Source organism: Desmodus rotundus, chromosome 11 (genome assembly GCF_022682495.2).
Source record: "Desmodus rotundus isolate HL8 chromosome 11, HLdesRot8A.1, whole genome shotgun sequence".
NCBI lineage: Eukaryota > Metazoa > Chordata > Mammalia > Chiroptera > Phyllostomidae > Desmodus > Desmodus rotundus.
In genome coordinates this window covers 44,745,481-44,759,004 of record NC_071397.1, presented here as the reverse complement: position 1 = coordinate 44,759,004, position 13,524 = coordinate 44,745,481, and the positions used below count along the sequence as shown (strand labels likewise).

At 44.0% G+C, this 13,524-nt stretch overlaps 1 pseudogene; it reads right to left on the bottom strand.

Moving 5' to 3' along the window:
* Positions 1-1,111: 1,111 nt before the first annotated feature.
* Positions 1,112-13,524, bottom strand: part of LOC112297196 (serine/threonine-protein phosphatase PP1-gamma catalytic subunit B-like) — a 108,633-nt pseudogene continuing 96,220 nt past the window's right edge.

Genomic DNA, 13,524 nt, shown 5'->3' with positions numbered 1-13,524 from the left:
TTGGGTTTAGTTTGTTTTTCTTCTTCTAGATCTTTAAGTTCTAAACAGGTTGTTGATTTGAGATTATTCTTTTTTTAAATTTTAAATCTTTAAAAAAATTAAATTTATTGGGGTGACACAGGTTAATAACATTATATAATTCTCCAGTGTATATTATAATTCAACATCTGTATAGTCTATTGCTTGCTCACCACTGAAATCTAGACTCTCCTTCTTTCTTCTACCTCCTGCCTGAAATCCAGATCTGATAGTTGGTGTCCCAGCATCAACCATTGCCCACAGGGTGACCTTCAGGATGAAAGCCAGAAGCTAAAGATATAGAACTAAAAATTTGAAGGAGCTTTGGTTCTTTTTTTAAAAGTATGTTTTATTGATTATGTTATTACAGTTGTCCTATTTTTTTTTTACTCCCCTTTATCCCCCTCCACCCTGCATGCCCCTCCCATCAGCATTTCCCCCTCTCCGCTCCCCCCCACCCCTGCCACCACCAATTCACATCCATGGGTTGTAAATGTAAGTTCTTTGACTTCTCTATTTCCTATACTATTTTTAACCTCCCCTTGTCTATTTTGTACCTACAAATTATGCTTCTTCTTCCCTGTACCTTTTCCCCCATTCTACCCCTCACCCTCCCTGCTAATAACCCTCCATGTGATCTCCATTTCTGTGATTCTGTTCCTGTTATAGTTGTTTGCTTAGTTTGTTTTTGTTAACCCTTCCTACCAGTCTGGATGAATGTTTCTTTAACTTCTTGGTTGTGAGACTTCCATACAGTGTAATGTTCTGGTAGTTCTGGTTGTTTTTTGTTTTTAAATTTGTTGTTATCCTCTTTTGGTTGTATGAGGAAGCTTAGTGTATCTACCTATTCCTCCATCTCAGCCGGAAGTCTGTCTGAAGGAGTTTTGCTTCTTGATGCTCATTGTGATGCCAGCCTGGAACTGCCACCTGTGAACTTTTTTTAAAAACAAGTTCATCATTTAAGAAGTCTGGATTCACTTTCATCACATGGTGTTGTACATGGTCATCTGCTGAAATAGATTTCTTTTTAACAGATTGTAGTTTAAAAAAGTCACAGATAATGTAAGTTCCGTATAAAGTGGTGGATAGTAAGTTAGTTCCTTTGTTTGGACTTATAAGCCTCAACTTCACTACAGAATGAGAATGGAGGCCAAAGAAAGCAGGATTGGTCACTTGTATAAAACAGTATGTTTCTATAATTTGGAGCATTCTGAATGGACAGGTTCAGGCCTGATGCAACTGTTAAAAAGATTATGTAATGAACAGACTATATGGAAATTGTACAAAATGTTATTAACTTTAATAATTAATAGGTTAAACTGCACTATGTTACTAATTGCTATTCAAACTCAAAATCCTGGCTTTGAATGCTCAGGAAGGTGGCACAGGTACACACCATACCACCTTGTACTTGGGGTGTGTGTGTCAATACACATTCCCAACAGAAACTGGCTGTAGAAGAGCATCACAAATGTTTAGAAAAATGACTTTAATCGTCATTTTAAGTATATGGTAGAGAAAAGTGTGCTTTAATTAAATATACATCATACCAATGATGCTGGCAAGGTTGAAAGTTATTCCTAATGTTGTTGATAGCTATAAAACCAATTTTCACATGACAAGACAATGAGAAATAAGCAATCCCTTTGAAACAAATTTTTACAATTAAAAAATAAATGTTCAGAGTGGTTTGTATCAACAGGATACATTTTGTGACAATAACATGTACAGATTGAGCATTGTAGGGCTCTCTTTGTATCCTAAAGAAAATGAGCATTTACATTATGCATGGGTTGTACTAAATTTAAAAAAGGGATAATTGTACATTTACCCCTTAGATAAGATAAACTGTGCTGAGGTATACAACTTTAACGCCATCATTAAATTTGTTTGCAAAAGAAAGAGAGAATTAAAAAAACACAACTTTTTTTTCCTTGGGAGTGAAGTCTTTCATTTGCTGTTATAACCAGCAAATGCCATTCATTAACTCAAAAATGGAAGGGAGGGCCAGGGACTGCCGGTCTAGATGGCAGCTTAGACAGACATGGCTCACCTCCTCCCGCAGCCACAACAAAATTACAACTAAACTATAGAACAACAATAACTCCAAACCAACAGAAATTGAGCTGAATGGAAATCTGACAACTACAGAATCAAAGAAACCACACCCATACAGACTGGTAGGACGGGCGCAGATGCGGAACAGGCTGATCCCTCACCCACATGTTGTGGATAAAAATTCGGGAGGGATATCTCAGGAGGGAGGAGTCACAGCCCCACACCAGGCCCCCCAGCTGAGGGTTCCAGTAATAGGAAGATAAGTTCCCCCAACTATTGGCTGAAAAAAACAGTACAGATTGAGTCAGTGGAAGAAACTTCTGGAGCCCCAAGCAGTTCCTCTTAAAAAACCCACACAAAGACTCACCTTCTCAAACTCACTCTCTCTGGGCTCCGGTGCTGGGGAGGCAGCTTGAGGGACACCAGTGGTGTGCAGGGGTAAGGCTGAGCTGTCTGGCATCAAGGCAAGCAGAGGCCATTGTCCCTTTTCTGGGCCCTCCTCTCACAAAGCCAGCAGACTGGTGCCGTATCTAAGATTCCATCAACCTGGCTAACACTGTTTGACCCACCTTGGACATCCCCAGAGACTTTATCCCACCCAATTTATGGACCCACCCAACTACTTGTCCATATGAATGGCTGGACTTGGCTCATGTTTCACAACTTCCTAAATCCTCTCAAACAAGCAACAGCTGGCTTCAGTGAGCCCCAGGCCCAGAAATAGCATCCTAAATTCACAGTTGGCTTCACCTGGGAATCTCCAAGTGCAGCACAAGTAGCAGCCATCTCAGATTGCTTTATAGCTCAGGTAGGGTAGCCCTGGGCAAAACACAGGTAGGGGCTGATTTTGGCCTGTACCACCCAAGAGACTCCAGGGCCAGAGTACCCAGTGGACAGCTATAGACCATGTTGGAGCACCACTACCTGCCCCTGCACAGCTGATTCTCCACAGAGGGTGGAGGTTGGTGGTCAGTGGCCATAGCCAATCCTTGCATCTGAGTGGGTTGGGTGAATCCTTCCCATTGATCTGCCAACAGCAACCAAGTCTCAACAAAACGAGGGTGTACTGTGCCTACATGAAGGGTACACCTTGAGTACCCAGCTTGCGTGGTAGGGGAGGCTGTGCCACTGGATCCTAAAGGATACCTACTACATTAGGCCACACTACAAAGACATGAAATCAAAGCAGCTCTACTTAATACATAGAAACAAACATAGGGAGGCTGCCAAAATGAGGAGACAAAGAAATATGGCCCAAATGAAAGAATAGATCAAAACTCCAGAAAAAGAGCTAAACAAAATGGAGACAAGCAATCTATTAGACACAGAGTTCAAAACACTGGTTACAAGGATGCTCAAGGAACATAGCAAGGACCCTAACAGCATAAAAAAGACCCAGTCAGAAAAAAAAGGATACACTAATTGAAATAAATAACAATTTATAGGAAAACAACAGTAGAGTGGATGAAGCTGAAAATCAAATCAATGATTTGGAACATAAGGAAACAAAAAAACCCAAAAAACAAAAAACAACAACAACCAATCAAAACAAGAATAAAAGAGAATCCAGAAAAATAAGTGTAGTGTAAGCAGCCTGTGGGACAACTTCAAGTGTTCCAACATTTGCTTCATAGGAGTGCCAGAAGGAGAAGAGAAAGAGCCAGAAACTGGAAATCTGTTTGAAAAAATAATGTAAAAAATCTTCTCTAATTTGGTGAAGGAAATAGACATGCAAGTCCAGGAAGCACAGAGAGTCCCAAACCAGAGGCCCACCCCAAGACAGATCATAGTTAAAATGCCAAAGGTTAGCAATAAAGAGATGGGAGGGCAATGTGGGGTAATGGGTGAAGAGGTGAGGGGATTAAGAAGTACAGTAGGTAGTTACAGAATACTCACGGGACATAAAGTACAGTATAGGAAAGGGAGTAGCCAAAGAACTTATACTCATGACCCATGGACATGAACAATGATGTGGGGACTGCCAGAGGGAGTGGGTGGTGCTGGGGGGAGGGGGATCAAAAGGGGAAAAATCAGGACAACTACAATAGCATAATCAATAAAATATAATTTTAAAAAATGGAAGGGAAGGACCCACAAACACGATTTGAGCAAGCTGACCTACACACATTACAGTTTTAAAAATGAAAGTTATCCAATCTAACAATGGGTAGGGGGGAGTGGGGAGGGGACAGTGAGGAGAGGGGATTACAGGAACTACTATAAAGGACACATGGACAAAATCAAGGGGGAGGGTGGAGGTGGGGGAGGGAGGGGTGTTCAGCTGGGGTGGGGTGGAGGGATGGGGAGAAAAGGCACACAACTGTAATTGAATAATAATACAAAATTAAAATTGAAAAAAGAAAAAAAGGAGAAAAAAAACAGCAATCCTGAGAAAGAACAAAGTTGGAGGAATTACACTACTTAATATCAAACTATACTATAAGGCCATAGTAATCAAAAGAGCATGGTACTGTCATAAAAAGAGACATGTAGATCAATGGAAGAGAATAGAGCACAGAAATAAACTCACACCTTTATAATCAATTAATATTTGACAGGGAAGCAAGCACATATAATGAGCTAAAGACAGTTTATTCAATAAATGGTGTTGGGAAAATTGGCTACTTGAGATTTTAAAAAATTTTTATTTACATGGAATATATTTTCTGTCCCCTCAAAAAAAAATGAAGGTTATCTACTACATGTTACAAGTCCCAACTAGGCAGTGTCAAAATGACATCTATTTCTTTCCTTGCTTTGTGATTATACCCCTTGGAGGTACGGGTCTCATGACATTCAGCTTCTTTTTCTCTGTAGGCTTTAAAATCTGAAAAGAACACATTAGTGTTTATTCCACAGTCATCATGGCACCTGCATTGTCAAACTCTCCACAATAATTGGGTGCAGAAAACAGAGTGACCAACTGCCTCTTTGCAAAAAATTCATATCCATCTTCAGCCACCTGATGGGCTCTCTATATAGGATCCAAATAGTGCTTATGGAGAAGTTTTGCAACCACTTCTGCACCACATGTGAAGGATATGCCTCTGTCATTTTCACCCCAGCCTAAGACACCTTTATTGGGGTCAGACCACAAAAGATCACAAAGAAGATGTTGAGCTGGTATATATCAGTTGGTTGCATAATTTGCCTAATTGGCTCCATAGACTGAAGAACTGGTGATAAACCTCCATGACAGCAAAATATTTTCTTATCCACAATGGCTGCTATTGGTAAACAGTTAAAGCAGCCTGTGAAAGTTTTCCATAGTTTAATGTATCTTCTTTTACACTCATCATAAAATCCAAAAATTCCATTGATGCTGGCACACTCATGGTTTCCTCTGAGAAGAAAATAATTCTCAGGATATTTGATTTTGTACAACAATAAGAGGTAGATGGTCTCCTGTGACTGCTTCCCCTTGTCCACATCGTCTCCAGGTAGCTGCTTTCTGGCAGGAAGCCACCTTACTCAAAAAGTCCAAGTAAATCATAATATTGCCCATGGATAGCACCACATATTTGGAATGCTGCTTCAAGTTCTAGTAGGATAGGCTGACTGAAAAAGGTCTCCTGGGATTCCCCGCACAGTCCTGTGATTTCATTCTCCTGTAGCTGGACATTCTTACCAGGCTTGGGACCCTCTCACTACCAGCATCCTTGGATGATGCTGCCGAAGTTGAGTTTACTTATATCACCATCACTTTGTACCACACACCATCTTGAAGCGTTGCTGCTGGCAGCTTGACTCACTCCGCTTTTTCCATGCCTGAGTACAGAGGTGGTGGCAGCGGCAGTGGTGGCAGCCACGGTGGGTCTCCCCAGCCACCCTGTGCCCTGTTTCCTCCTTCTCTCCCCACTGGAACCACAAGAAGAACAAATTAGCCACTGACTCTTTGGCCAGCTTCCCGCCTGTGAACTTTTATGTGAGAGGAAATTAAACTTCTGCCTTCTCTTTGCCCTCACTAGCAGTAAAACATAATTCCTACAGCCTCGGAACCTATTATAAAAGGGGATGCGGTTGCTGTGACATGAACATATGCTGATTTCAGGGGAACATGTGCTAATGTGTGAGAAGAACAAAGTTAGAAGGAATAGTGGAGAGGAATGTGGAGATGGGGAAGAGGACAGACTGCCATGCGAGAGATGATTAGGCGAGGACTGAATGTAGGTGCATGAACTTTAAGCCATACTTTTGGCATCAGCCTGTAGGGGGTCACCTTCTTTTCCACCCCAGTGCTTTCTGAGTCACTCCCTTGGTCCAGTAGTCCCTCAGAACTGAGCTTTTGCTACACCCTCAGACCCTGCCTGAAGGGAAGCCATCACTGGCCAAAGTGAAATGAAACCTGGGTGAAGGTCAGGTGGGACAAGCTGCCTTGAAGGTGAATCTTCAATGACTTCCTGAGGCACATGCCTTGGAAATGCATTGAGCCCTGGTCAGCTTTTGGCCTGATGTAAGTCCAGGGCTATGATTTAAAAAAGCAATGGGATGCACAGGGAGGGGAGAATCAAGTCTGTTCTGAATGGGGCATTTACATTTGCAGTGCAAGGCTTTGCACATCTCACAGGCAGAGGAAGGCTTACTAGAAACCCTTGGCTTGTGTATGGGTTGCAAGATCTGTGTCCAGGTCTTTGTGTGAGGAAACATTGAGAAAGAAGCAGCTCACATTTTCCCAGTTGTCACTGTGGCTCTGATGGGTGACAATGACACAGAACAAGTCCTCTTCCTTGCCAGGCATGTTTGCACCCATGCACATGGGCTCCTGCCTTCTGCTATAATGGGACAACGTGTGTGGAAATGAGGAGTTTTACGGCCTTGTCATGCAATGAAATTGTTGTGTTGTTTTGTTTCTATAAGAGAAGAAATGACATCTTATCTCTTCCTCTTCTTACCTTCCTCTCCACAGTTTGCCTTGGTTTTACAGTTTAGTCTTACAGGGGCCATCACCCCTGACAAGACCAGGGGAATGAGCTCTAGCCAAAGCCAACCTGGCCCAGGCCTTGCTGGTCCTAATACAACTGGAAGGCACAACTCTGTTCTTCTCTCAGCTCAAGATACAAATTTAAATTAAACCTCACTTAGCCAGGCGCTTCCCTTTGATTTATTGGCAGATGCCTCTTGCTGTTTGAACCTTGTTAAATTGCTGGCAAACACTTCACTGACCAACTGTTTCTATTAAGCTGAAAGAGTGCTGCAGAGCAGGGTCAATCCCCTTGCACTTTGGATGGCTCTTATATGTCATCCTTGCAGAGTGGCCACAGGGAGGGCATTATCCCCTTGACCCTGAGAGCTGGCTGGTTAATGGTAGTGAGGATTCTTCTACCTGTGCGTGGGAATGGCAGGGGCAAGGTGCCCTGGTCAGGGACCCATTGCTCTGTTGTGCACACAAGGGTTCTGTCATGCTAGACTCTGGATGAAGGGAAAGGCCTGGTGTCCAGCCCCTGGGCTAACATCAAGCAGGTACCTGCTCTATGGGCAACGATCCCAGCACATGTATAACATTTTTCCCCATTTGCCAGCCAAGGATGTGGTTTTGCAGCCAGGCTCAGGTGCTGCTCATTACATGGCACCCACATGTTCCTCAGAGGAAGTGGGACATACATTTTCATCAACTGTCTCACAGTCCCTCCACCAACATGTACTGAGTGTCCCCTTTGTGAGAAGTCCAGGGCTGTCCACCTGTGTGTGCTGCATCTTTGTGTGAATAAGAAGGAGTCCCTATCTTCATGGTGGACACAGCTCTGTGCTGAGGCCAAGGCCCTCCACATGCGGCTCCACCTACAGAGAGGCTGTGTTTTGCGGGGGCACCTTTGTATGGTGTAGGAGTGGCATAGCTGGCCTGGACCCCCATCAGTCACAACTAGCACTGAGGGAGCTTGACTGGCTGCTTAGCTTTTTCACTCCACAATGTGCTTTTCCCACCCCTCAGTGTGACCTCATGCCCTCCTATCTCTACGCTCACTCCCTTCTCTCTCCCCAAGCTGGAGACCTGCCAGGTCATGAACAGCTCTTTCCCTGGGGACTGAGTCCATATCAGAGTGGCCCTTGAGAGCCTGAAGGGAGGTCTTCTAAGGCTGAGCTTGGGGCCTGGCTCCTGGATCAGTGCTATCTGGGGCTCATGTGCCAGCCCAGGGCACCAGGGAAGCCCTGTTTCCAAGTGCTTGGTGGAAAGGATGCTGGTGGTACTGACATGTGGACCTAAGACGTCACAATCTCCATCACTGTCCTTGTATGAGATCCTAGCTCCAGGCACCAGAGGTATCACTTTGGACTTAGAAGTTCCAGCAAAATGTCTCAGAGGGCCATGGAGTCACACCCAGGTTGACTGTCAGTGCCTTTTTAGCTCTATTACCTTGGGAAATTTATTTAATCTCTCAAACAAAGAACAGGGATTATGAAGCCATTTGATGGCCAGGAATAATGGAGGTAGTTTATTTCCCAGGTGCCTTGGTCTCCCTTTGCTTCCTAATCTTTATGTTAATTCTCTTCCCTTCTCTTCCCTTCCCTTCTCTTCTCTTCTCTTCTCTTCTCTTCTCTTCTCTTCTCTTCTCTTCTCTTCTCTTCTCTTCTAAAAATGCACTTTTAAAAGCTGAGTTGATTGTAGCCCATGTTTATAGAACATTATACACAATAGCTAAAAGATGGAAGCAACCTAAGTGTTCATTGATGGATAAATGGATAAACAAAATGTGGTGTGTACATATAATGGAATATTATTTAGCCTTAGAAAGAGTGAAATTCTGACATATACTATAACACAGATGAACCTTGAGTACATTATTCTAAGCCAGTAACAAAAAGACAAATGCTGTAGGATTCTACCTATATGAGGTTCTTGGAGCAGTTAAACTCTTTGAAACGGGAGTAGCATGGAAGTTGCAGGGGACTGGGGTGGGGAGAGGGAGAGCAGGGACATATTGTCTAGTGAGTATAGAGCTTCAGTTTGGCAACATTAAAAGAGCTCTGGAGATGGACGGTGCTGGCGGTTGCACAACAATGTGGATGTACTTAACTCTAATGAACTGCACACACAAAAAAGACTGAGATGGTAAATTTTATGTTATGTTCATTTTACCAAAACTAAAAAAAGAAAAGGTGAGCTGGCCAGGCTTTTAAGTTATGTTGTCTTTTAACTGCTTGCCAGTTGAGAGGAAACATTTTATTTTGCTTTATTTTACTTTACTTTTATTGTAGTAATACATGCACAGAAGTGAAAAGAACCAAACAGTACTGTGGTGAAAGATAGTGGTCTGCTCTCAAGTCCAGCCCCTCCCCGTGCTTTCCAGGTCTTGTGAATTTTTTTCAGCTGGGCAGTGCAGCAGCCTGAAAAAACTGTGGGGAGAGTCAGAGCAGACTATTTCTGAGCAGGACCCAGGACCAAAGATGTCAGAATGTAATAGATGCCATGCCAGGCTGTCATCTCAAGGAAGAAGCCAGGCTGCAGATAAAAACAAAAGCTGACAACAGACAGGTGAGGTGAAGAGGAGAGGGACCTGGCTGGCCTTTTGGGGGGTTCTTCCCAGTTATGTGGGCTCAAAAAAATCCCGTTTAGCTTAAGCTAAAAGAAACAGGCAAATTAGAGGTGTGCTGGGAGGAGATAATACAGAAGTTGGCAGCAATGCGTGGGCTTAGAGGCATTTGTCAAAAGTTTGGGTAGATTGTGATAATAGTAACCCGATTGGGCTCAGCACTATTCTGAGCATTGTCCATGTATTAATTCGCTTAGCCTTTGCCGTGGCCCCAGGAGGCAGGGACTACTGTTATCGTCATTATACAGCTGTGGGAGCTGAGGCAGAGAGATTTGTGAAGAGCTCAACCAAAGCCACATAGTTAAGAGGGTAACAGAACTGAGCTTAGGTGCAGGCTGTCCAGCTCCGGGGTACATACTCCAGACCTCTACACTCAAGAGATGAGAAGGAGAGAGAGCACAGCTCCAAAAGAGCCTCTCAGGCAGGACAAGATGCAGCCACCAAAAGTGATCTCAGAAAATTGGCAAATGGCAACCCAGGAAGGTGCTGAGGTGAGCCTCAGTGGAGAAAAACAATGGATCTATATTCTTCTGGGAGGCTCTGGCAGCCTGGAGGCTGGGGCTGAGAAGGCTGTTTAAGGGGGCCATGTAAGAACAGGGCTTTGGGGGTGGGAGAGACAATGCTGGAGAAAGACATCAGGGGAAAGGAGGAGGATGAGGACCATGAGAGGAAGGAGGGGTGGGGGACAATCGCTGAGTCTTCTATATTGCACACCTAGAGGTGACCTGCTGGGAAGAGTCACAATGGCAAAGGCAAGATCAGAAATTTGAGAAAAGACACTGGACCAGAGCCACAGAGGCTGTAGGGATGGTAACATTTCTCTGTCCTTCTGTCCATCCACCCATCTGTTCACCCATTCATTCATACTTCCATTTTTCCACTTTTCCTTTCTATCATCCATGTATCTTTTCTTACTTTGCTTCCATTCATTCTTCATTTTATTCATCCATCTCTTTCGTATGAGTTTGCCAGGGCTGCCGTTACAAAGTACCACAGACTGGGGGTGGCTTAAGCAACAGACACTTATTTTCTCACAGTTCTGGAGGCTGGAAGTCCAAGATCAAGGTGTTGGCAGGGCTGGTTTCTTCTGAGACCTGTTACCTTGGCTTCTAGATGGTTGAAGATAATATGATCTTCCCTCTGTGTGTGTCCATCTCCAATTCCCTCTTCTTATAAGGATACTGGTTATATTATATTAGGCTTCACCCTAATGACCTTATTTTAACTTAATCACTTCTTTAAAGGCTATATTTTGAAATAGTCACATTCTGAGGTAGTAGGGATTAGGATTTAAACGTATGAAGTTTTAGGGGACCCAATTCATCCCATAACACTTTGCTTCTATCTATTTATCTTTTGATTCAAACATCTGTCCTTCCTTCTATTCATCCATTCAGTTATTCAGCAAATATTTATTTATTTATCTTAAAAAATATATTTATTGATTGTGCTATTACAGTTGCCCCATTTCCCGCCCCCCTCACTCCACTCCATCCTGCCCACCCCCTTCCTCCCACATTCCCCCCCTATAGTTCATGTCCATGGGTCATACCTATAAGTTCTTTGGCTTCTACATTTCCTACACTATTCTTACCCTCCCCCTGTCTATTTTCCACCTATCATCTATGCTACTTATTCTCTGTACCTTTCCCCCCTCTCCCCCTCCCACTCCCCTATTGACAACCCTCCATGTGATCTCCATCTCTATGGTTCTGTTCCTGTTCTAGTTGTTTGCCTAGTTTGCTCTTGTTTTTGTTTTAGGTGTGGTCGTTAATAACTGTGAGTTTGCTGTCATTTTTATTGTTCCTATTTTTGATCTTCTTTTTCTTAGGTAACTCCCTCATATAATAAGGGCTTGGTGATGATGAACTCCTTTAACTTGACCTTATCTGAGAAGCACTTTATCTGCCCTTCCATTCTAAATGATAGCTTTGCTGGATACAGTAATCTCTAAATGATAGCTTTGCTGGCCCTTGCCTTTCATGACTTGGAATACTTCTTGCCAGTCCCTTCTTGCCTATAAGGTCTCTTTGGAGAAATCAGCTGACAGTCTTATGGGAACTCCTTTGTAGGTAACTGTGTCCTTTTCTCTTGCTGCTTCTAAGATTCTCTCCTTCTGCTGAATCTTGGGTAATGTAATTATGATGTGCCTTGGTGTGTTCCTCCTTGGGTCCAGCTTCTTTGGGACTCTCTCAGCTTCCTGGACTTCCTGGAAGTCTCTTTCCTTTGCCAGATTAGGGAAGTTCTCCTTCATTATTTGTTCAAATAAGTTTTCAATTGTTTGTTCTTCCTCTTCTCCTTCTGGCACCCCTATAATTCGGATGTTGGAACGTTTCAAGATGTCCTGGAGGTTCCTAAGCCTCTCCTCATTTTTCCAAATTCTTGTTTCTTCATTCTTTTCTGGTTGGATATTTCTTTCTTCCTTCTGGTCCACACCATTGATTTGAGTCCCAGTTTCCTTCACATCACTATTGGTTCCATGTACATTTTCCTTTGTTTCTCTTGGCATAGCCTTCATTTTTTCATCTAGTTTTCGAACAAATTCAACCAATTCTGTGAGCGTCTTAATAACCAGTGTTTTGAACTGTGCATCCGATAAGTTGGCTATCTCTTCCTTGCTTAGTTGTATTTTTCTCTGGAGCTTTGAAGTGTCTGTCATTTGGGCCATTTATTTTTTATTTTTTATTTTTGTCTTGGCGCGTCTGTTACTTAAAGGGGCAGAGCCTTAGGTGTTCACCAGGGCAGGGTAACGCTGGTCACTGCACTGTGACCCTCTATGTGGGGGAGGGGCCGAGAGGGAGCAATGGCGCCTGCTCCACTCTCCATCGGATTTCAGTCACTCGCTGTGCTACCCACAATCAAACTGGGCCCCTCTGGTGCTGGTTCCCGAGTGGGTGGGCCTGTGCACGCCCTAGGCCCCTGTGGGTCTCTCCAACGACCTCTCCTGTGAGGCTGGGAGTCTCTCCTGCTGCCGCCGCAACCCCCACAGGCGTTTTCAATCAGAGGTTTGAGGCTTTATTTCCCTGCGCTGGAGCCCTGGGTTGCGCGGTCTGCTCTGCTCCCCGCTGTTTGTCCGGTTTATCTGTGCGCAAATGTGGGGCCGCGGGTTCTGCTAGTGGTTGGACTGCCTGCCCCGTTTGTCCCACACTCCGCCAGTCTCGGTCCTGCCACAGCCACGCGAGTCCTCTCCACCCCGGTGCCTGTCTCCGCCCTTCCACCAGTCTGGATGAATGTTTATTTTTTATGTATTTGGTGTCAGACTTCCTTGCTGTTCAATTTTCTGTCAGTTCTGGTTGTGCGAGGAGGTGCAGTGTGTCTACCTACACCGCCATCTTGGTTCTCCGCAAATATTTATTGATGGAGTACAATGGGTTATACAAGCAGGGGATAGAAGGGTCCAAGACCTCTGCAGACAGTGGGGAAATACACACTTATATCCTGGTGGGAAAAGTCCTTGGGCAGGGATGATTCCAGTGACATGGGAACGATAAGAAGAGGGGGCACCTCAACTCTATCAGGGATGGAGTGTTGAGATGGGGGTGGCATGGAAAGACTACTAGAAGACATGATGCTTAAGCTAGGTATTGAGTGCAAGTTAAGGTAGCAAACAGGATGCAGGAAAGGAAAAGGAGCACTCCAGGCAGAAGGAACAGCATGGGCAAAGACATAGATATCTAAGAGAAAAAGGCACCTCTGCAGAACTGTAACAACTTCATTCTGCCTAGAACGTGGAGTGCAAGTAGCAAGCATGGAGCTGGAGGAGTGGACACAAACTAGTTGTTTGTACCTGGACATAAGGGGCTTGAGTTTTGTCCTAGAGATAGTAGGGAGCGAAGGATGGTTTTAAGCAAGCAGGGAACAGGACTCATCTCAGCAACATCTGACACTACAGGTTTTGCTTACTTATCATGCTTTTTTT